The 24,487-nt window shown below is 49.2% G+C and overlaps 1 non-coding gene across 1 annotated transcript; it reads left to right on the top strand.

Annotated features, from left to right (window-relative positions):
- The first annotated feature begins 24,070 nt into the window (after positions 1-24,070).
- TRNAA-UGC lies at positions 24,071-24,142 on the top strand. The gene has a single exon. It is a non-coding gene; the product is annotated as a tRNA-Ala (tRNA).
- The last annotated feature ends 345 nt before the right edge of the window (positions 24,143-24,487 follow it).

Here is a 24,487-nt window from a genome sequence, read left to right as displayed (position 1 = left end):
ACATAAGGAATGAAACACAAGATCCTTCTCCATGTGCATTGACTTTTAACCTTGTTTGTGGTGGTGTTGTATCCATGTTGGTCCCAGGGGCCCTCTGGGGCGCTGGGCATTGGCCACTTTCGGGAGAGTGGGCTAGATGAACTGGTCTGACTCAGTGTGGCTGTTCTTATGTTCTAACTGCTGGTTATGGAAGAGACGACCTTCCAGGCTACACAGAACTGAAGAAGGGTGCTGGGTTAGCTCCACAGCTTGTCTCTTTCACCAACAGAGGTTGGTCCTCTGCAAGCTCTTACCCTCACCCGCCTTGTCTCTCTTGGACTCTGAAAAGTGCTTTCTCTCCACTCCCCTTGGAGAGAAGTTAAGTTTCCCAAAGGGAAGACTTATCAGGCTGAAGCAATTGTATTGATTGTTACACTAGAATTGAAGATTTAATATTATAAATAAATGAGTCTAAACCTGAGGTTCTGGTTTTCACATTGGTTTTTCTAACTCAGTTCCCAATGCTCTTCTAGAAAGGCCTCCAGGCTGCCTGCTCAGCCCAGCAAAAGTGGCCAGGAGAAAGCCCACACTGCTGCTCTTTCAGGTAGTTGAAGGCTGCTATCAAACCCCCCTCACTCCGTCAGTCCCCAGTCTGTGGCAGTGCCTGGGATTCTTCCATCCTAAGTGCAGGACTCTGCACTTCTCCTTGTTGAACCTCCTCAGATTTCTTTTGGCCCAATCCTCCAATTTGTCTAGGTCGCTCTGGACCCAAAGCCTGTCCTCCAGCACTTGGATTCTTTACATGCTTTCACAAGGCTGGTCTACACTAGGGGGGATCAATCTAAGATGCACAACTTGAGCTACGTGAATAGCGTAGCTGAAGTCGAAGTATCTTAGATCGATTTACCTCTCGCTGTCATGGGGTGGGATTGACATCTGCGGCTCCCTCTGTCGACTCCGCTACCGCTGTTCGCACTGGTGGAGTTCCGGAGTCAACGGGAGCACTTTCGGGGATCGATATATCACATCTAGATGAGATGCGATATATCGATCCCCGAGAAATCGATCATTACCCGCCGATACGGCGGGTAGTCTAGATGTACCCAGAGAGCGAAAAGCACATGTTCCATGATTTCATAGGGCAGAGTTTTATGCTATAGGGAGCTTTCCCTGTGTCAATTTGACAGGTGGATCAACATAGAGACACATTATGACTCTTCTCAGAGTGCTGAGGGCTGTGAGTCTCCTTGTTGCCACCTGCCACAAGGAAGAGGGAGTTTTCCATTTGGATGTTAGTGACCAAACTCACCAGCCTGCTGGAACTCAAGCACCCTCCTCTGAGCTACAGCAGCCACCTTAACCCTTGAGTTCCTTCAACGTGTCCCCCTCTGGGGTCCAGCCCGGATCACCAGATACTCAGTGAAATCCCAGATCCTCTCTTCCCCAAGTATCCCAAGGTTACTAGTTTTACTGTGGACCATTGCTACTGTATCTCACACAGCACCTGACTACAGTTATCGAACAAGCAAAAAATTTATTTAACAATGGATAGAGATTTAAACAAATGTACATGAGTGATGGAAACCAACTGTTACCACTAAACAAATGCAGAAAGTGATAGTATAGAAAGGCCAGCACAAAAAACAGAGAGAGGAACAATAAGATACTAAAAGGACAATGATTGGAACTCTCCATTTCTCTCAGTCTTTGGATTGATGGGTACTCGAGCTGTAGCAACAGTTGAGGAACCAGGGTAAATTAAATCTAATTAACTTTTCAAGATTAGCCATCATTTCCTGTACGACTAACAAAACACAAAAACAAAACAACTTTCAGTTTTCCAAAATAATTCAGATTATCACACAGTCTCTTACTCTTTAACCAATAACTTCACCTATCATTTCATTTTAATTGGTAACAATAACATATTCAAAGATCACAAATTCTTGTCATATATGTTAGTTTGCTTTTAATCCCCATTGCCAACAACTGAACCCTGGTTCTTGTTGTGGTTTGTCCCAACATAGGTCCCAACCACTTCTGTGAGTGCATATATCTCAGGATCTTCTGCCTTGTGTGTTGGTAGAGGGGGTCTTCTATGTCGGAATGTTTGCATCATGGAGAAAAATACCTCTCTTTTCACACTTTTTAATCTTTCAAAGTAGGAGGAGGTAGAGAAGTAATGTAAATGTATAAAACACAAGAGAAAACTAAGGTCTGGTTTAGACTAAAGACATTTATCGGGATAACTATATTGCTTAGGGGTTTGAAAAATCCACACAGCTGAGCAACGTAGTTACACAGCCCCAACCCCCTGTGTATATAGTGCTAGATGAGTGGGAGAGTTTCTCCTGCCAACATAGCCACCACCGCTTGCGGGGCTGGACTAATCAAGTCCGATGGGAGAAATCTCTCCCATTGGCTTAGAGCATCTGTTATAGCAGTGCTACAGCAGCACAGCTACATTGGTGCAGTTGTGCCAACATCAGCTTAATTGTGTAGCCATAGCGTCAGACACAAAACCATAGAATCAGGACTCAACATGCGTGTCTCTGGCAGTCTAAAATTGGAGCCTGACAAATTCATTGCCTCATTGGTTACCATCATTTCTACAGCCTGAAAGTCCTTGTTACCCAACCAGGCAGCCAGTTTGGGATCACAGGGAAGGACTCCTCCTATGAAGCACTCTCTCTTTGCATCCAAACAGTGAAGGATGACTGTTCTCAATCTAACCCTGGCATACTTTGGAAGTGTAATCAGTGACACTGAACTAGGAAGTGGAGTTGTACAAACAATTTCCTTGGGTCACCATTGCTTCCTTTACTGGGGTGGAAACCAAGAACTGGGTGTGGACTCTTGGATGGGGTAAATCCTTGGTCTTGGATGGGGTAAATTTACACTTCTCTGAAGTAGAATCCTTTACAAAACCACTTAAAATCTCAGCAGTGTGAATGAGGAATGGCTTCCTGAAACATGCCCAGCTTTTCTTTAATTCAGTGGCACAGGTCCAGGGAAGGGACTGGATACAGGCCTGGATCAGAATCTTCGTTAGTTACCAGAGCTGGAGAGTCTATTAAAAATGGCTACTTTTCTGACGATATTACATTTTCAACACTGGTTTCATTTTATACACATCTTTAGCACCTACAAAGGATAAATTCCACCAAAAACTCCACTTCTATTTCCTCAACATCTGTGTCATGAAGGGCTGCATTTCCCATACCATAGGATTAGCTAGGAGAGATCTTCTGTAGGGCCTGGGTTACAAATGCTTTGAGAACCAAACACATGGGCATTTTGCCTAGTTCAAAACCACTTACCATGGAATTCTCTTCCCAGATCATCGGAGACAATATTGCCTTAAACAACTGAAATACACTGTGATCAGATGCACTTCCTTCAGTTAGCTGGGGTTCTGCTGTTGTTCACCATTTCTGAGTGGAGATTTTAAATCGCTGCTGTTTCTTTGTTAGCCTGTCCAGTAAATTAGAGAGTTCTCTCCTGTTGATAGAACTGCACTTCAACTTTCTCCATGTCATCATGGAGGGATGGGGAAAAAGCAAAGCTGAAATAATAAATGAGGCCTTTAGCAAAGGGTCATTGTCTTAAATTCTTCAATAAATCTGAGCTACATCCTACCAAACTGAACTAATATCCATTTGGGTGACCAAACAGCCTTCAGGAAAGATAGAAACCCACATCACAGAGAGAGAATACATGACAAAGAAAGTGTCAAGTGACGTTCCTGAGCAGGTACATCTGATTATTCAGAATCGGGACAAGAGCTTCTCCCACCACATTGTCCTCTGATCCATTCAAATCTGCTTCCCTCATCCCTGTCTCAATAGTCAGTTATGTTATTTACAATTTTTTTAGTATCCTAGTTGTCCCATAATGAGGGGAAAACAGCCCTCTTGCCAGAAGTGGCTTTACAATAGATGGAACCTGGGATTTAAACTCTAAATTATCACACTGTATTTGGGATCCATTTGAATTCCCCTCCCAGGACTTTAACACTTTCATCTCCAGTCATAGCGACTCTGAAGTCAAAACATCATCTGCAAGCACAGACAACGGAGAATGCTTCTTCACATCACACTTTGAGAAGTGGATGGATAGAATGTGATGAAGATAAACTCTGCCTGGCTCAGGCAAAAGGTAACAGTTCTGCAGTGAAGGGGAAGGAAGGAATCTCTGAGTCACCTCATCTCCTTCCAGTGTCACAGAAGCTGAAATTATACTTTTTTCCTGCCCCTGCTCCTCTTCATTTACATATAATTTGAAAAATTCCCAATATATCTGCTCTTCAGCACAACCCAGAGCAATGTGAGAACAACTGGCAAGGATTCAATCTGTATCACTGGTGACTCTAACAATAACTTCGCAATAGGAGGAATGGCATAAATGTGATGCTCCCTGGTTCCTCATAGGAAGGGCACACTCCAATTACTTGTGGGACAATAGAAAGAACAAATGGGTCCATCTCAAAAGAGGGTGACGCAAAGGGCAATAATGGGCCACTCATCTGGTGCTGCAAACAGTTCAAAGAGCTTTAAAAGTTACCATGTGGGAAGCAGGAAAAGTAAAGTATTCATAGCCCTAGAGATTTTTACAGTGTTCATCTCTCTTGCAGATTTTCTGATGCCGAACATGGGCTGAATGCCAAGAGAATCTTTTCCCACACTCACGGCATACATAGGGCCTCTCCCCTGTGTGGATTCTCTGATGGGTAATAAGGTTTGAGCTGCGATTGAAGGTTTTCCCGCACTGGCTGCATTCATAGGGCCTCTCTCCTCTGTGGATTGTTTGATGACTAATAAGGTGGGAGCTGCGATTGAAGGTTTTCCCACAGTCACTGCATTTGTAGGGCCTCTCCCCTTTGTGGATTCTCTGATGTCTAGAAAGGGCTGATCTGTGAATGAAGTTTTTCCCACACTCACTGCATTCATAGGGCCTCTCCCCTGTGTGGATCCTCTGATGTCTAGAAAGGTCTGATCTGTGAGTGAAGTTTTTCCCACACTCACTGCATTCATAGGGCCTCTCTCCTCTGTGGATTGTTTGATGCCTAATAAGGTGCGAACTGCGATTGAAGGTTTTCCCACACTCATTGCATTTGTAGGGTCTCTCCCGTGTGTGGATTCGCTGATGTACAGAAAGGGCTGAGCTGCAAGAGAAGGTTTTTCCACACTCACTGCATGTATGTTTTCTCTTTCGCCTGAGGATTTCCTGCTGTATTGTGGTTTCCATGAGGACCTTCTGAGTTCCCCAAGAGGAAATAAATTTATCCACTTTCTCCCCTGGCTGGTTTCCTTGATCTGTTTCTGGTCTGTGCTGAATCTCCCAGGATTTTCCCTGCTCATGACTCCTGGACACATTGCTTTTCGATCTTTGCGATAATGCTCTGTTTTTACCCACTGGCTCAACATTTTCAGGCTGAGAATTCTGCTCCTCTTTCTCACATGCCATTGCATCACCTGCTGTGATAGAGACAGAAACATCAAACAGGGATGGAAAGGGGAAGACCAAACCAAAACAAGTGCTGAAAACAGGTCAAATAAAAATCAGGAGCTGAACTCCCCCAAACTCTTCCCCCAAGTAGGAGAGAGGAGGGGGATGAATTCAGCCTTCACATCCCATCCAAATACGCAGGGGGAAGGGAGGAAGCTACTGCCTGGTGTCTGCTGGGATCTATAGGAATCCATGAACTATATTTACCCTGAGGATATAACCCCTGCTAGGGACAATAATGAACTGAGAGACCTCCCCAAGGGCTTTGTTGGGCATCCCAGATGTTTCCTTCAGGCACTTACAGATTCTGAGGTGGTTTAATGTTTCCTCACCTGTGCAGGGAGATCTCAGGATCTCTCTTTCCTCTGAACCCTGGAGGTCTGGGACCCATGGCTCTTCCCCTTGTTCCAGCTGGGAGATCACATCACGTTGGAAAACTAGAAACCCTGCTCAGATGAAAGAAAACAAAGGAGTTCAGTTGATTTCATAAGACTTGGTCATAAAAAAAATTCTATTAATTTAACTTCAGTGTTTAGTGTGACCTGGTGGGCCAGGGGCAGTTCTCACTGAAAATGCCAAAGTCAGGGCAGGCTGAAAAAGGGAGAGCAGATGCTCCCAAAACTGCTGGTTAACACTGAAGTTAAACTCACTGACCAGTCACCAACTGTGCTTCTGATCCCCCACATGGGTTATCGAGAAGCTGAAAAAAGAAATCACACAGCCCCCTTTATTCCATCCCAGTTCTCTGGCTCCTAATCAGCAGCGAGGTCCAGTACAGTAAGAGGTTATTTAAAAAATCTGCTCACATAAACAAAGTGTTCTTCTGACCCCAAAGGGTCAGCCACATCACCATGTCTCTATAGGTTTGGATATTACCCAAAATTCCATTCTTCCAGCCAACCCTTTAGCATCTAAACTAAAGGTTTAAATGAAAGAAAGACAGAAAGAAGTTAAATGGAAAAGCAGTCAGATAAATTCCAAAATGGATATATCAGGTTTATAGCAGTATTGGTGAGTTGCTGGCTTGAAAGTCCATCTGGAACACATCCACAGCTTGGATGGGTCATTCAGTCCTTTGTTCCAGGGTTCAGTTTGTAGAGAAGTTGCTCCAGAGGTAGGAAGGGGGATTGAAGACAAAATGGAGATGATGCAGCTGCCATTTACATTCCTTTTGCTATGTGGCCTGTACTTCCTGTGTCCTAAACACAAGCTTCACAGCACGTGGCATGGAAAAGCCTTGAAGTTCTCATTACACAGGCATACCCCGGCATGTCTTGCTGACTCAATAGGTGTATCCCCTTGGTCCTTTCCATGGGCTCATTGTACAGCTGATGACCCTCAATGGGCCATCAAACAGGCGAGGCAGTGTTGATGCTAATATGTCTGGGGGTGTCACCCAGAAACACTGCACAAGTCTGGAAATACAGATATACCCTGCATATCTATAACTCACAATACAAAGGTGATACAAATATAGAAACAAAATTATCATACTTGGCAAATCATAACATTTTCACTGACACCTGGCATGGCATATCTAGCACGATTCATTGCAATTTTATCAGATTATATTATTATTTTATTATTAATACCAAAGTGTCTCACAATTCCATAGAGCGTCACACTTGGTAAACCAGTGAATTCCCAGGACCAGTTCCCCAGGTCCTTGAAGATGCCGAACACTGTGTTTATGAGGGATTGAAATACCCACATATCTGCTGGGAACACACACACAGACACTGTGTCAGTCTATACCCTGTGTTCACTCTTCTAGAAAATTATGATCAATTTTGTACACAGTATGGCTTGTGAGGTATCGTTTGAAAACACATAACCTACTGAATATTATCCTCCTGTTAAAATGTGTAGTAACACTGTATGTAAAGTTATGAGATTTTACTGTATGATATTACTGAAAAAGTTCTGGGGAACACCCACAGACCAGTTCCTCAGAGACAGCAAGGCAAACAGCTGGTCAAACAGCCAGTCTCCTGCAGGGGGAAGGTGGGAAGAAGACATTTACATTCCATCACAGGGACCACTTGAAGTTGTTGTGGAAAATGACCACACGATTGATTTTGAATCAGCTCAGCCTGAGGCTCTTTTCTTGGTTAAAAGTGCGCAGGGGGCGACAGCTATTGGAATACTGTCCCCCTGAGCTAAAAATCACACAAGCCTTTTAAAGCTTAAAACCCCAAACAACGACACATATGTTGCACGTTAATTACCTTATTTGGAATATATTGCAAAATATGATGCAAGCAATGTTGGAAATAATTAAGAAAGGGACAGATAAGACAGAATATATCATATATCATATTTGTAAAAACAGCAAATAAATCCATGATAGACCCACATCTTGAATACTGCATGAAGATGTTGTCGCCCCATCTCAAAAAAAGATATATTGGAATTGGAAAAGGTTCAGAAAAGGGCAACAAAAATGATTAGAGGTATGGAACAGTTATGCCAGACCTAACCCCCAGTTTCACTTGAGCAAACAGGAGCTATTTGACCCTGTGCGATACAGTTCCTGTGCTCTGTTCCCAAAGTGTTCTGCAGCAGGGGAGGGTCTCTGGTAGTGTGTGTGTGTCACTGGCATATTGGGGTGATGCTGAAACAGGACAGAGTAGAGGTGGCATCATGGGGCTGGCATAAACCTTTTCTCTTCATTTCCCCTTCCAAGATCCGAGGGGACAGGAACCCTTACCCAGCGAGGTCACAGTCTCATAGTTCTGCTGCATGACATCCCAGTAGAGGGCTCTCTGAGCGGGGTCCAGCAGAGCCCACTCTTCCCTGGTGAAATACACAGCCACCTCCTCGAAGGTCACCGGCCCCTGAAAGAGCAAGAGCCCAACACTCAGGACCTCTTTCCCCACTCACAACCCAACTATTTGTGGCAGAGAGGAGCGAATCAAATGGAAGCTCTGGGTGGATCCCACTCAGCAGAGTCCCACCCCCACCCCGCTCAGCGTATCCAGCAAATACCAGGGTGAGGGGACGAAGAGATAGCCCCTTGTCTCTCCCAGCAGATCCATCACACACCTACTAGCCACCGACTGATTCAGGAGATGGAGCCCCTAGCAGGGTCCAGGGAGAGCTCCCTGGTAGGAAGCCCAATAGCCTCCTCCTTGTGAGGAGCGGGATATGAAGGGAGAGGCAGCTCCAATAAGCCTGACTCATGGGTGCCCCCTTCATATCTCACAGCAGCCGCTGGCTAGTGAGCTCAGGCTCCAGCACTGGGAGTCTGGTCAGTTTGACTAGCTCCATGTAGGTGGGCTATTTTCTTTCTTCACAAATTAGGGCATTTCCACCTCCCAACCTCCTGGGTCTGTTCCTAGAATCTAGGGCACTTATTAAATAACTCCCAGCAAGTTTGCCACACCCTGGCCTCCTCCTTTCCCCACGCTGTGAATTTCCTGCCCCGCTCCAACCTCCAAACCAGACTGTGCAAACCTTCCAATCTCCGGTGTATTTGCTATCCCTCTCCTCCAGCAGGAACCCACCAGCAACCCCCCAATAATCTCTACCTGAGTTGGCTTCACTGCAGCCATTTCTCTTCCCTGTCCCACGCCAGGCTGGGATGAGCTGGAGCAAAACATGGACGTCATTCTGCAGCCTGTCTGGGGAGAAGGGCAGTTGTGGGTGTTTCAGAACCGGTTTTAGTTAATTTCACATCAGAATTCCCCCAGGCCCTTTCCCTGCAGACAGAAACCCTAGATTCTGCCATGCTGGGAAATGCTCAGTCTGTTTATTACAATGTAGATCTGGCCCCTCCTGCCAGGCTAAGCCCACAGAGACATTTTTAACCTCCCTTCTCCCTCTCCTCACCCCCTAACAAAGTCTCTGAACACAAGGCTAGAAAAGAGCAGAACCAAAGGAGTCACTGTGGGGGATTCCCTCGGACACTGACCCCACGGCAGCCACACCCCAGCAGGGGGGATATGGAGTCAGGAACTGGCTTTTCCTCTCTCTGATCCTTGTTTTGTTCACTGGAAAGTGGTTCTGCCCAGGGTTGCAGCAATACATGTGTCTGGGTGGACTAGAGAGCTGGAAATCTCTCCCCCAACTCATTTCTCCCACTGCCCCTTTCAGTCTCTCCTTCCCGTCCTCTCTCCCTGCCCCTCTGGCTGGGAAAGTCCCATTCCTGGGGGCTTTGCTCTCCCAGGGCTGGATTTTCTCCTGGCAATTGCTAATGGGAGGAGAAATGAGGAGGGGCTGTTTGTGCAGAGTCACTTTCTTGCCAGTCCCCAGCACTTTCCCTGAGGTCTTTCAGTTACCTGGAGACTTGGCGCAGAATTTAGTATTAACAGGGCCCAGGGCTGCCCTAGGGGGCTAGGACCAGCTGGAGAAAGTCATCCCCTGGGCTGGGCAGAGAAGCAGCTTTAATTCAGGTCACTTCGCAGCACAGAACCCCGCTGGGGGAGCAGCAGCTGCTAAGCCTGGTCTCCCAGATCACAATGGAGGCTGCAGCGTCTGACCCAGGAAGCTGAACCCCAGTATCCTGAGCAGAGAGGGACAGAGCGTTTGAGCAGCTTCCCTCCTTTAGCTCTCTGGGGAGAGCAGCTAATGAGAGCCCCTCCTCACAGGGAGAATTGCTGATCTCATTTGCCCCACTGTCGATCCGGAGTCACTCCTTGTCTTTCCATACAGTGACTCTGGATTAACAATGGTCTCAATGAAAACAGAGTTCAGAAAGAATGAGTCCAGAACGCTGGGGAAGGGACCATTGTGCGGCAGTGCTGACCCCCTTCCCACCTCCCTCACCCCCAGATCCAGGACAAGGACTGGACAATCTAGGACAATGGAACTGGAAGTTCCTGCAGTTTTGAAGAGGGGAGAAAAGCAAAAATCTGTGATTTCACCTCACAGTGTCTGATAAGTGGCTAGAAAGTTATCACAGTGACTGGGCCTAGCCGGAGAATGTCGGGCAGAGCTTGGAGCCAGGATTCTGGCATAAGCTAATCAGGGAGAAGAAGTGAGGTCAGGAGCAGCTCCCAGAGCCCCAGCCAGCCCCCCCCCAGATATTCCCTGGGACCCAGCCCCCAGAGTCCCTGGCCAGGGACCTCAGATACCCCTCAGAGCCCCACCGGCCAGACAACCCCCACCAGATCTTCATTGTCAGGTTGGGAATCTGGCTGGTCTCTTTCTTTGGCAAACATTTTAACAGAGGTAAAGGAGGGAACAAATGATTCACAAAGGAGTCGGGAAAGATGATCTCTGGGCAATTTAACCCCCTACAACATCCAGGATGGAGAAGAACTCAGGGCAACAGGTTCCCTCGAAGGAAGAAGTTGCTGGGATTTAGAAACACGGGGAACAACCCCAAACCTGAGAGGATTTTTAACTGACATTTGATAAAGAGATAGAAAGAGGCAAAACCTGAGCTTTGAGAGCAACGTTCAGAAATGAAAGAGTTCCCAATCTGAGAGATTTTGGATCCATTTTGCAAATTATAGAGAGGAAAGTGGAAAATCAGAGGGATTTTATATCAGTTGTTGATAGGAGGTAAAATCTGAGTGTTTCACATCAATATTTGATAAATGAATAAAGAGGAAATGGGCAACATTTGCAAACATTTTATATCCAGGTTCAAGAATCTGAGAAAAGGTGTAAATCTGAGATTTTCTTGGTATTTTATAATTAGAGAGACAGGGGGAAATCTCAGGGCATATTCAATTAGAAATAGACAACTAGAGAGCAGTGGGGCAAATTTTTAGGGTATTTTATATGAACCTTTGAGATTTGCACAGAAAATGTGTCACAAACTGCGTATTTGATAACATGAGAGAAAAACACCAAGATCTGAGGGGATTTTATATTGCTGTTAACGAACTAGTGGAAAAGGGGGACTGTTGGACTGGATTTTATACGACTGTCCAATACATAAATACAAAGTGATGGTTCCCCCCACCCCCACCATTCCCATGGGCAGCAGGGAGCCCTGTGAGGAGCTGATTAAAAGGGAGGGGGACGAGGAGCTCAAAGGTCCCTGGATAAAGGAAGGGGGCAGCTGTGGGGGATGGACAGGTCACTGGCAACTGATGGTTGGGGGCAACTGCGTTGGTAGTTAGGGGGCAACAACTGGGATTGGGAAACGGGGGTCTGGGCAGTCCCCACGGGGGACACATGCGCCTCCCTTCCAGTGATGAGCTGCTAAAATCTTAACAACCGGTTCCCTATAAAAAGTTCTGATTTAAGAGATGTGCCACAGTATGGATTTTTTGTACCAATAGTGTTACCATACGTCCGTATTTTCCCGGGAGGAATTTTTAAAATTTACCACCCAGACAGCGATTTAAGAACCTAAAAGCCTGACATCTCTGGGAAAATACAGATGTATGTTAACCCGACCTACAGTTCTTTTTTACAAAGCTGGGCCTGAACTAGAACTGAGCTCCATTTCCCATGTGTGGGTCCCCGCCACTCCCTGGGGTGTGCTAGGGTGACCAGATGTCCCAATTTTATTGGGATAGTCTCAATTTTGGGGTCTTTTTCTTATATAGGATCCTATTAACCTCCACCCCATCTCGATTTTTCACACTCGCTGTCTGGTCACCCTAGGGTGTGCACAGGTGTGGGTCCCAGCTGCTCCATGCCCCCCTCATTGAAGCAGGTGTGCAGGGTTACTGCCCAGGGAATTGCAGGGCACCAGTGGACATGGGGCTGGCTGCAGACAGGGGCGTGGGGCAGGGCTCGCTGGAGGCAGGGAGTGTGACACGGGCTGGCTGCAACAGGGACTGGCTGTGGGCAGGTGGTGCAGACAGGCTATGGCGGGGCAAGGGGCTGTGGCAGGGGTCGGGGGTGGCAGGGGGCAGGGACTGTGGCAGGAGGCAAGGGGGGTGGCAGGGGCTGTGGCAGGGGCTGTGGCAGGACGGATGGCAGGGGCTGGCTCTGGCCAGGGGGTGCAGACAGGGGCTGGCTGGAGGCGGGGGCAGCAGAGGCTGCGGGTGGGGGAGGGTGGCAGGGGGCAACTGTGGGCAGGGAGGAGCGGGGGGGTGCAGACACTCACACAGGGGGAGCAGCTGAGAGCAGGACGTGGCTGTAGGCAGGGGCTGCGGGTGGGGGGTGCAATGGGGGGTGGCAGGGCAGGGGGTGCAGACAGGGGCTGGCTGGGGGCAGGGGAGTGTGGCAGGGCAGGGGGTGCAGACGGGGCTGCGGGCAGGGCAGGGGGTGCAGACAGGGGCTGGCTGCGGGCAGGGGAGGGTGGCAGGGCAGGGGATGCAGATGGTCCTGGGGGCAGGGCAGGGGGTGCAATGGGGGGCAGGGCACGGGGTGCATACCGGGGCTGGCTGGGGGCAGGGGGTGCAGACGGGCTGGCTGGGGGAAGGGGGGTGGCAGGGCAGGGGGTGCAGACAGGGGCTGGGGGCAGGGCAGGCGGTGCAATGGGGGTGGCAGGGCACGGGGTGCAGACAGGGGCTGGCTGGGGGCAGGGGGTGCAGACAGGGGCTGGCTGGGGGCAGGCCGGGGGGGCAATGAGGGGAGCAAGGGCAGGGTGAGCAGACAGAGGGTGGCAGGGCAGGGGGTGCAATGGGGGGTGGCAGGGCAGGGGTTGCAGACAGGGGCTGGGGGCAGGGCAGGGGGTGCAATGGGGGTGGCAGGGCAGGGGGTGCAGACAGGGGCTGGGGGCAGGGGGTGCAATGGGGGTGGCAGGGCAGGGGGTGCAATGGGGGTGGCAGGGCAGGGGGTGCAGACAGGGGCTGGGGGCTGGGGGCAGGGCAGGGGGTGCAGACAGGGGCTGGGGGCGGGTAACAGGGGCTGGCTGCGGCGGGGGGGTGCAGCAGCAGGAGCCCCAGGGCCAGAGCTCCAAAGAGCAGGAGCAGCAGCAGGGCCAGGAGGCAGCTCACATGGCTCCCGCAGCGCCACGCCCCCCGGCGGCCAGGAGGAGGAATTGCACCTTCCCAGCCAGAGCCCATCCAAGCGACCCGGCTCCAGCTCCCCCTGCCCCCTTCCCTGCCCTGGCAGAGACCCGGCACCTCCTAGAAGATCAGGGCTGGAAGGGACCTCAGGAGGTGTCTAGCCCAACCCCCTGCTCAAAGCAGGACCAATCCCCAACTAAATCCCCAAATGGCCCCCGCAAGGAGTCAGCTCCCAGCCCTGGGTTTAGCAGGCCAGTGCTCCAACCACTGAGCCATCCCACCCCCACTCCAGGGGCAGCCATGTGCTGGGGAATGACTCAGGGCAACAATTTCCCACCTACACAAGGACAAATCGCTGCAGATAAAATGGGTGGGAAAATGCCCCTCACTAGAGAAGATTTTAAACTGACGTTTGAGACTCATGGGGAGAAGGGGGGAAATCGGGGGAGATGGGAGAGCTGATCATTGGAGGGGATGGGGGCGAATCTCCCCGGATTTTATAGCCCGGGTGAGACGCTGAGCGAGAAAAGGGGCAGAACTGGTGACAATTTGTATCGGGGGCGAGAGGCAAATGGCACAAACAGGGGAAGGATCCAATTAACTCACCTCCCCCCTTCCCCCGCCCACCACTCCCCCCCCCCGGGAATTTCCTGGCTGCACAGAGACAGTTCAACCCCCCGACCCCTGCGTCCCACTGACCTTCCCCCCCCCTACAACTCCAGCTTCTCCCCTCCCTGCCTGACACCCCCCATCTCCCCCCACACCACAGGGGATCCCCCCCGCCAGGCCCCAGTCTCTGCCCCCCAAATCCCAGCGGTGCCGGGGGCAGATCCTGCTGCAGCTCCACTGGGGCTGAGGCAGCTCTGAGGCTTCTCCCAGGTTCCCCGGGGCAGAGTCACTTTCCTGCCCAGCCCCAGTGCCCCCCCCCCGGGGTCTCTCACTCACTGGGGGGCTCCGGCCCAGGGGGCTGGTGCGAGCAGAGCCCGGGGCTGCCCAGGGGGCCGGTCCCAGCTGGAGAAAGCCCCCCCGGCCGGGGTAGGAATATGCTGCTGGTGGGAAAAGTGCTGAGGAGATGGAACACTGAGGGCTGGTTTTGGCGAGAAAAACCGGTTTGGGCTGGTTTGAGCCTGTGTCCTGATGGTAAACAAGTCCCCTCTCAGAGATGGAGTCCAGGGGTCAATAGTTCATATGCTCCAAATTGGATCTTATTTTAAAGCCAGTGATTTACTTCATAAACATCTTATTAACCAAATAATTGAACCTATTGAACTGTTCATACTTCTCACACCTAACAATGAGATAAAAAAAAGAACACAGACAAGCCTTGTCAGTAACAGCTAATGTCCCAACTGGGAAGCACGTGAGCTTGCTGTGGAGCTGCTGCTCAGGGATGGGAGCCTCCTGGCACCCCAGCCTCCAAAATCACTCAGACTGCACTTTCTGCACGACTAGGTGCTGGCTGAGGGGGGCGTGGGAATTGGTGGCCTCTGCTGCAGGTGATGGGAATCGCAGGTATTTAAAGCCATGGCCTAGAGGAGGGAAGTGCCTAACTCCAGAGTCTGCAGCTGCCTAGGGCCAGGGCTGAGGATTTAGAGTCCCTAGTGCAGCCGTTGCAAGGTTCAAGCAGGCTCAGCCCTGGCATTGCCACCCCTCCTGCAGCTAGTAGCTGCAGCTGGCTAAGGCTGGCCTCTGGGAACTGGCCCCATGGCTGTAGCCAGAGAAGCTGCAGGTGGCTCTGTGACTCCTGGGGCCATTAAGCTAGAGCAGCTAAAGACACTGGAGTTCACCTCAAGGAACAGAGGTCACCAGTAGGACAGGAATGTCAGGGGGAGCAGGGAAAGAGGGAGCAGGTCAGGCTGGCAGAGGGAGCTTCCAGCTGGGTGGGAGCATGTCCAAAGTGGAAAGGAAACAAGCGTGGGGAGAGGTGGTGGTGACCAGGTAGCAGACTAGCATGTAGATGGGAGCAGAGGGCGAGAGGCTGGTGGCTTCAGATTCCCAAGGGCTAAGTCCTGACTTTGGGGAGATGGTGTTTGCAGGTGGCTGGCTCACATGGCAGGATGGGGGCTGAGGGGGGGATCTGTCAGAACTGATCAGGTGTCTGCTGGCTTTAAAACTCTGAGCTGAGACTAGGACCACATGCTGTGACTGGTGACATGGGGGGTACTGGAGACATGGCTAGAGAAGGTCTGAATGAGGAAGGAGATAAATTTGTGGGGAGTTTCCTTGATCACTATGAAAGTTCTGCTCACTGTGGACACTGGTAAACCCACATGGGTGCACAGCTCAATGAGAAAACCCGGGGGCTGAGGGAGCTGTGTATGGCAATGCATATAGTCACGGAGAGGTGTTTGATCAAAATGAAAAATGTCTCTGAGGTTCAGTACCGGGTATGCTAAGGCACCAATGGCACTGCCCCACCAGGTACACACTCAGAGCCCACAGTGACTACATAGGGGCCTACAAATATGTTTGGTGCTGAGGCCCACAAAAGGTTAATCTGGCCCTGACTGTCTGAGCACTATTTCAGCCCCACATTTTTGGATGGATCTCCCACAGTGGGAGCTGCAGAGCACTCCCCCCGCCACACCCACCCACCCACCCATCCACCCCCTGGTGTTGGGAGGGGAACAGGAGAAAGGACAAAAGAAGCAAGAGACAAAGAGAAAGGAGGGAGGGAGGGATGAAAAGGTGAAACAAAAAGCACAAACCCCAATGTCTCCAGTGATTCTGAGGGACAAAATCTCAGGTGCACAATAAAATTCTGCTTCCTTAAGTTCGTGTTTTCCATGCCTAGAATTCAACTCTCACCAGATGGATCAGATTGAACAGGTTTCAAACCTCCAGGAGGCTCTTACCTTCTAAGCAGGGACGGCTGTTTTCTAGTAAAATCACTGAAAGGGAAGGAGAAAACTCGAAAGAGGTTCCTCCTGGCGCTCACGTCCGTGAACCCGAATACTCCCTCAGTCCTCAAAGAGAGACCTGGAGAAGGAGACTTGCTGAAGCAAAGCCACAGGGGTCTCTGAGCTTTTCCCTGGCCCCTCGCCCCTGTCCTGCCTGGCTGATGTCAGCATCTCTCTGTGAGGTCACCACCTCCCCACTGCCTTTGACCAATAGTCTGAGGTCCTGCCAAAGGCCTTTGTGATGCCACTGCCACACCCCTCCCTTGCTGTGCCAATGTCCTGCCCCTGGCCAGGCACTTTGCAGGTTTGAGCTACTCCCTGTGGATCACCCCACTCAAGGAGCGTTCGTTCTAGGCAGCAAGCCGGCTAGACAGGGAAACATCAGACGCTGCTCCCAATGCTACACTCAGTTTTTCAGAAATTACTCGACTTTATGGCCAGAAGAGACCATTAGAGCATCTCATTTGACCCCCTGCGTATCACAGGCCTCCTGTAGGACACAATAGCTACTTTGGGGGCAAACACATTCCAGAAAGGCATCTAGTCTTCATTAAATGACATCAAGAGATGGAGAATCCACCACTTTCCTTGGTAGCTTGTTCCTGTGGTGAATCATCCTCGCTGTTGAATATTTTTGCCTTAGTTGAAATATGAATTTGTCTCTTTTCACCTTCCAGCCACGGGGTCTTGTTATGCCTTTCTCTGCTAGATTAAAGAGCCCCTTAATAGCCAATATTTTCTCTCCCTGAAGGCACTTCAACACTTCAATGAAGTCACCTTTCAACCTTCTTTTGATAAGCTAAACAGGTTGAGCTCTTTCAATAGCTCCCTAGAAGGCATTTTTCTCCAGCCCTCAGGACATTTGGTGGCTCTTTGCTGCCCCAGCTCCAGTTTCACAACATCTTTTTCAAATGAGGACACCAAAACTGGAGGCAGTATTCCAGTATCAGTCTCACTGATGCCGTGTCACCTCCTGTGACATTATTGACATAATCTGTAACTGTATAGATCACCGTTGCGACCGCTGTTCTATATTTGAAGCCAATATTGTAGAAAGGTTGTCGTTGTCGAAGATGCTGGGATGCTTTGTGACCTTTGGCAGCTAAAGCAGTTAAAAGAGTCAGAGTATCAGTTTTAGAAGAGTCAAAAGAGAAAGACGCCAGTAAAAGGTCATCCACATATTGTATAAGTACTGATTTTCCAGGGAAAACCACATCATCCAGATCCTTCTTCAGGATCTGAGAAAACAGGGAGGGAGATTCAGTATACCCTTGGGGTAACCTGGTCCAGGTATACTGACATCCTTTATAAGTAAAGGCAAACAAATACTGACTATCTGGGTGAATTGGAATAGAAAAAAAAGCTGAACACAAATCTACAACAGAAAAATAAGTGGCTGACGGTGGAATACAAGAAAGAATTGTAGCTGGATTTGGAACCACTGGAAAAGAAGGCAAAACCACAGCATTAATAGCGCGAAGGTCTTGAACAAACCGATAGGTATTCCTTCCTGGCTTCTTTACAGGAAAGATAGGAGTATTACAAGAACTAATAGTGGGAACAATAATACCCTGTTGCAATAAAGATTCTATAACCGGAGCTATGCCTGCCACTGCTTCAGGACGCAGTGGGTATTGTGGAATCCTTGGCAAAAGCTTAGCAGGGTCCACAAGAATCTTAACCAGCTCGGCTGTTCTAATCTGTCCCACTTCATTTGCATGACGAGACCAGAGATGGGGGGGCACTTGTGACAACAAATGCACAAGGTCAGGGCTGAGTGGAGACTTCGACGCAGCTGGCTCGGATATATGGAGTGTGGCCAACACCAGGTTTGTATTCTCATCAGGAACCTGTAAGAATACGCCATCTGGTGTACAGTAAATGGTACAACCTAATTTACACAACAGATCTCTTCCCAGCAAATTCACAGGAGAAGTAGAACTGAGTAGAAAGGAATGTTTATCTTCTAGAGGGCCAAGACAAATTTCGAGGGGTACTGAGACAGGATGCGAAACAGGACAGTTTGAAATGCCCACAGCATTAACAGACAAAGTGGACAAAGGAACAGAGGGAAACTCTGAGGATCTCAGAGCAGATCTACTAGCCCCAGTGTCTACAAGACAAGTAACAGATTTACCAGCAATATTACAATCAACAAATGGGCCTTCTTGATTAATAGAAATTAAAGGATTCATGATGCAGTTACGTTCCCTCAGGCTGTCCTAGTAAGGGGTTCCTTGTGGGGAGAATACAGGCGCTTCAGGATTGGGGAACTGAGTAGGATTTTGAGCAAATCGATTTGGACACTCATTTCTCCAGTGTCCCTCCTGACCACACAAGTGGCATGCAGTGCTCCCAGTCGGGGCAGGATTCTGGGCAGGATATGAGGAACCCCGTCCCATACCTCTCCCACGACCTCGTCCCCGTCCTCTTCTCATTCCCCCACGACCCCTGTTCTGATAAGTTTGTAACTGTAAAGCCATAAGTTTTGTTTCACTGGTTTCTTTCTTCTGGTCTATGCAAGCCGTACAATGATTTGCAACTGTCACCAATTCTGAAAGGGGTTTAGTTTGCCAGCCAATACAAATAGTTCTCAATGGTTGCTGAACTTTTGGCAAGAGTCCCTGAACAAAAGCAGCTCCTACCGCTTCCCTGGCATTATCAGCTGGATCAGTAATTCCCGAATGCTGTTCAAAGACCTTTGTCAGTCGATCAAGATAATCAGCAGGGGATTCTCCCTTATTTTGTTTACAATTTGCAATCTTGGTCCAATCTGTTTTCTTAGGACAAACTTCTGAAATAGAGGTCAAGAGACGATTCCTAGCCTCTGTCAAAGCATCCCCAATACCAGGGTCGGCATCAGGCCAAGCTGCCTGTCTGTTAAGTCGTTGCTGAACTTCAGCGGGCAGTACAGCTCGTAAAAGTTGATTAATATCTGCCCAAGATGGATTATAGCACTGAATCACTGTCTGGAGCTCTTCTCTAAACTTTACTGGCTCCTCCCTGATTTTAGGAAATTCTTTCACCAAGTTTCTAAGATCTCCAGGTGTCCAAGGGGCATGTACCTTAACTAACCCCCCTATAGCTCCAGCTCCAGGCAAGTCTCTTAAAGGAGCCTGGAGTGCCTGTGTCGTGCTTCTAAGAAAGTAGCCGGCATGGTTATCAGCAGAAGCAGGGTTAACCGGACTACTGGTGTCAGTCAGTAGGGAAGAAGATAATTCTTCCGAAGAAGGAGAATGAACAACTTGTGCAGTTGATAATTGCGGAGGCGAGACAACCACTGCCTGCACAGCCCGAGAAGGGGGGGCCGTGGGGGGAACGGGCTGCGGCTGTGGAATGCTGCTAAAAAAATCCACTATATCTTCTGTAGTCTCCTCCTCACTTTCAGGTTTAACTAATTGAGGATAAAGAGAAGCAGAGGGCTGCACTGAAGCAGGAAGACATTTGGATGTCTGACATTTAAGTTTTAAATCCTGTACTTCAGTTTTTAATTTCTCCTGGGAGTCCTTCAGACTCCGCACCCGAGACTCATGGAGTCTCTTTGTTGCTTCCTCCCACCAAGACAGAAACTGCTCGCACTGTGCAGCAGAGGCGTGTGATTTAAGGGTTTCTCTGAGGTATGTAAGTTTATCTAACTCAAAGGTACCTTCTAATGGGCATTGTTTAAATGAATTTTCACGCGTGTACAGATTCCAATCATTTAAATACCTGCAGGTTTTAGGACCATAATGTACGTACATGTAATATGCTGGGGTACCCTTAGGGGGTAAAGTGGAAAGTTTAGACTGTTCCCCCCCCATTTTCCAATCACACCAACTGAGGGGGTCCCTGTCCGCGCTAGCGGACCAGAATCTAAGAATCCCTCCCTACAGGGCACTCACGTACAGGAGAGACTCACAAGAAAGACTACGACCCTCTTACACCCCCTTTCAGCAAAGAGCGTCGGCTAATCTCTGGGAGATAAAGCCGCATACTCTAATTGCTTCCAGGGAGACGATCAGATTGTCAGTAGCCCACACAGAAGGGAAAGGGAGGGAAGATGGGTTCACACACTCCTAGACCCAGGCAGCTTCCTCGCCGGACTATGCCAAGCTGAGTCAGCCCACCGTGGGTCGGATCTCCTAAAGATCCACTAGTTACTGGGCTTGCGTTAGACTACTCCTGATCATTAGCAATCGCTTCACAGGGCAATCTGGGCGTCTTCCAGTAACAAACACTCACACAGGTATACACACACACACACACCAAGGCCTCTTTTCCTCTATTTAACCCTTTTTTAACCTTTAAAAAAAATTTTTTTTTTTTTATCTTTTAACCAAGATGCATCGTTACCTGGTCCGGACCAATACCATGAGGCGGTATGACAACCCCTCTTGAGGCGGTAAAAACCCCTCAGCACCGGTGCATTCTAATGCATTACCTTATGCATTACCTGTTGGCCAACTCAGCAGTTCCCAGTACTGCTATAAACTAACCTTATTGGGGCCTCTCCCCAATACCACTCTGCATTTGATCCTGCTGCACAGTCAAAAAGTTCAGATGGCGTGAGCCCAGCAGAAACAGACGTCCCCCACAGACAGTCCTCCTCCGATACCCCAATAGAGATTTCAAAAGGTCTCTTACCTCTATTGTGGCGCCATGGGGTTCGAAGGGGAACGATCCGTAGCAGCCGTCTGTGTGTCCGTGGGCGTTGCCATCCCGGACGAGCCCCCAAATTGTCGAAGAAAAACTCAGTTCTCGCTTTTATGTTTGGGTTCAGCAAAAACAAATACTTTATTATAATACTCTAGTGAACACAAGAGGGAGAGAGTGTCAGGAACTGGGTTGCCCCTTGTCCTGGACGGATCTCTCTCAATTAGTAAACAATCATAATAATTTTTATACCTTCTTAACAGACAGTGGCTAGCAAACCTGGAGACAGTAAAAGTAAACATTTGCATTTGTTTATACATAAGCCTATTCGTTATCTTATTTGTCTGCAATACTAGAACAGAAAACAAGACTGCAATTCACAAGGTCGTAACGACTTTTCACACAATTCACTCTGCACCAGATACAGGGTAACATCTTAACCTCTGCTAATTAGCTAACATACATTAAGATCCCTTCAAACCTTTATTAATTAATTCTTGGCCTCCACATCGTGTAAGGGGTCTATGGAGAGGTTCTGATTGGCTGATTATAATGATGCCATCTCTAGATGTGTATCATTTTTGTAGTTGATGTTATAAGTATTGGCTCTGTTCTGTCCATATTTCAAACTTGTGCTCTGCTTCCGGGGAACACCCCAGACAAGTTGGTGTCAGTTCTGCCTAGCCTGCTTGATGGCCCATTAAGGACCATCAGCTACACAATCGACCCACTGAGAGAAGGCAGATACGCCTTGTGACTCAGCAAGGTATGCAGGGACCTGCCTATGGAGAGAACACTAAGGTTTTTCTGTGCCACGTGCTGGACAGAGTGTCCTTGGGACAAAGAAAGCAAAGACCACATGGCAAGAGGCTATAAAAGGCTGATGCCTCGTCTCCATCTTGTCTTCAATCCTGCTTCATACCTCTGGAGGAACTTTGCTACAAACTGAAGCTCTAGACAAAGGACTGAATGAACCGTCCCAGCTGCGGATTGACTCCAAAGACTTGATTTGAACCTGCAGTTTATTCCATCATTGCTACAAGCCTGAACCAAGAACTTTCCCATTACTGTATGTGAAGGGTTAAAATCCATGTGCATTTTATATAACAACCTGGTCTATGGATTGTGCCAGCTCTTTTCCAGACCCGAAGTCCAGACTATGGTCTAGCCCACTATGACTCTTTTGATGGTTTAAATTACACTCACAGGCACTGATGATAGAGTTACTGAAAGTTTGGGAGTTAGGAGCTGATAGGTCAGTGGTCCAGTCCCCTCACAGATGACCCCGACCCTCTGGGACAGGGGCAGGTCTGAGCTCTCACACCAAATGCCTCATTGTGGCTGCCAGAATCTATGGGTGGCTCATTTAGTTTACACTGAGGGTTGAGTCCTGCTTCGTGCACCATGTGTGAGAATGAAAATCCTAAACCGCCCTTTGAAATAACAAAAGCAGCAGGACGTGTTATTGTCCCTGCCCCAAAGCAGACAGACCGATGGAGAAATGCCATTGAGACCAGGGTAATACTCCACTGCCGTTCTACCTTTTTTACTTACTACCTTTTTTACTCCCTCCCAGCCTTGTGGGGTCTCAGATCCCGGTACTGAGCCTGAGCCGAGATGTCTACACTGCAAATTTACCACCCCACAGCCCAAGCCCCGGGAGCCTGAGCTGGTATGGGGCAGCCCTGGGTGTTACATTGCAGTGTGGACATAAGCCTATTGTGTTTCATTTCTTAGGTTCTGCTGACATCGTGTGGCCATTTCCTTCCCCTCCTTTCTATCCAAAGCGCAGAGCCCAGTTCCTCCAGGGGGAGAAGGACATCTTTCTTCTTTCCTTCCTCAACAGCCCCCTTCCCTGGAGAGCCCTTTGCTGGGGTCTGGGTGGGGAACAGCCGTTTCTGAGGATTAATTTCATATTAATGGTGTTGATCTATAGATTTTACAGCCAGACTAGATCACTAGGTACCTCTGCTCTGACCTGATTCAGAACAGAGTCCAGAGAATTTTATCCAGTGACTCCTACATCCACCCCAAGATCTTCTGGCTGAACGAGGAGGGTTCATTCAGAAAGTCATCGTGTTTGGGTGTAAAGGTGTGAAATGATGGGGAAATTGGCCCCTCTTTCAAGTTTAAATGTTGTCACTTCTACATCTAGACCGGGGTGGCCAACCTGAGCCTGAGAAGGAGCCAGAATTTCCCAGTGTAACTGCCAAACGTGCACCTTTGTATGCAACTACTGAGTCAATTGTGAACCTTCCCATCATTGTCCTTTGCTCTTAATCCTGAGGCTATTGCCCCATCATGGGGCCATTTCCCGCCTCTCTTTCATACAGAAGCACAATTTTCTTTGCACAGACACAGGAACAGCAAGATCTTTCTCTGTCCCTTGTGCAAAGCAGGGGGGCAAATTCCATGGAAACAATGGACAAGCAGGGGGCTATGGGCACATCCAGCCCTGTCCGTGAGATGTTCCCTCCCCTCTTTCTTTATGCCCCTGTTGTTATTTCATGGATTGTCTGGGATGGGGAAAAAGCTGAGATCACTCCAGGTGGAGGGGAAAAGAACCCTGAAAATCTCAGGACCCAACCCTGCTACCGGGATCACTGAGGTGCTGGGAATCTGCCTGGGAAAGGGACTGTGTGAATTGTCAAGGTGGGGAATGAATAACAATCTACAACTAGATCCACCTCATTAACCACCGACACAGGCTAATCCTGCTGCCGATAGAAGGGAAACTGGGCGCCATTCTTTGCTGTTCAGCCATGGAAACAGTGACCCAATTGCACCGCAGTGAATGTGCTGGGGAAAGCTAGAGTTTACAGGCAGGTGGAAATAGCAGATCCTAGAAACACCTGGAGCTCCGCACACCACTTCTGCCACCAGGGTGAGGTGTTGCGCTGCTCACAGCATCCCCCACCATGACCTTGCAGCAGGGGATTGCCACCCCGCCAACCCAATGCAGGGGAGATGGCTGAGTGTATCTCTGCACCCTGAGACCAGGGCAACCACTCTCTCTGCCCCACACATAGAATCTGGCCCTGCTGAAAAGTGACCCCTATGAACAAGTCACCTCCAGGAGAGCAGGATTGGTCCTCAGAGAGGGGAACGGGCTTCTCGTGAAGCTTATAGGTCACTGGATGCTCTGGAAACAGGAGGGCTCTGAGTGTAACCCATAGCACACACAACCTGCTAGGAGATGTAGCTCAGTGGTTGAGCACATGCTTTGCATGTATAAGGCCCTGGGTTCAATCCTCAGCATCTTCATGATCATTTTTTCACCCTGCTGCTTTGCTCATGCCCAGAGGGGATATGGCCCACCAGTCTCCCTGCACCAGTTTCAGTCCTGCTCAGTGAGGGGCAAGTGACAATTGCATGGAAGGTCGGGGGGGTGGTTCTGCTCCTAAGTCACCTTGGTACGTTTAAGATTCCCACCCGCTGTGCTGCTTGGGACAATGGTAGATGAGAAGGGCGAATCCTCCAGCACTGGAGGGAAAGGTCCCATCTGCACAGACTGCGAGGCAAGGAAACAGAGGGGCAGTCAGTGCTCAGGGAGGAGAGGGGTCAATGATTTACTCCCAGCAGGGGACACTGTCTTTTTGAGTATCAGAG

This window comes from Mauremys mutica, unplaced genomic scaffold, assembly GCF_020497125.1.
Source record: "Mauremys mutica isolate MM-2020 ecotype Southern unplaced genomic scaffold, ASM2049712v1 000728F_np12_obj, whole genome shotgun sequence".
NCBI lineage: Eukaryota > Metazoa > Chordata > Testudines > Geoemydidae > Mauremys > Mauremys mutica.
The sequence above is the reverse complement of the archived record's forward strand: the minus strand, read 5'-3'. Positions and strand labels throughout refer to the sequence as shown.